Genomic DNA, 558 nt, shown 5'->3' with positions numbered 1-558 from the left:
TTTTTTTTTTTTTTTCCGGGGTGTGGGGTACTAGGATTGAACCACTGAGCTACATTCCCAGCTCTTTTTACTTTGAGACAGGGTCCTAAGTTGCTTAGGGTCTGGCTACATTGTTGAGGTTCACCTTGAACTCCAGATCCTCCTTCCTCAGCCTCCTGAGCAGCTGGGATTACAGTCTTGTGCCACCATGCCTGGCAGCATTGGTAAACACTTATTGGTAAACTGAATGTAATATTCATCAAGATAAATGAGTTATTATGTTTGCAAGAAAAGTGCAGTTCAGAAAGTGCTCTATTCAAATTCACTTAAAATGTGTAAACTGACAACTGCATTCCAAGTGTTTTACCTCTAAAACCCTCACTCTTTGGGGGATGGGGGCAGTTTACCTGGGAACTAATGGCATACTTCAGATAAGACAGGATGAGAGGATTAGGGGAAGGTCCAATCATGGCCTGCTCCAAAAGCGCTTCTGCAAGGGAAATAACAAAGTAAGACTGAGTGGTTGCTTTTGGGGGTTTATTCCTCCCATCCATCCTTCCCGCTTTACTTGAGACCTGC

Source organism: Marmota marmota, unplaced genomic scaffold (genome assembly GCF_001458135.2).
Source record: "Marmota marmota marmota unplaced genomic scaffold, marMar, whole genome shotgun sequence".
NCBI classification, from domain to species: Eukaryota; Metazoa; Chordata; class Mammalia; order Rodentia; family Sciuridae; genus Marmota; species Marmota marmota.
The sequence above is the reverse complement of the archived record's forward strand: the minus strand, read 5'-3'. Positions refer to the sequence as shown.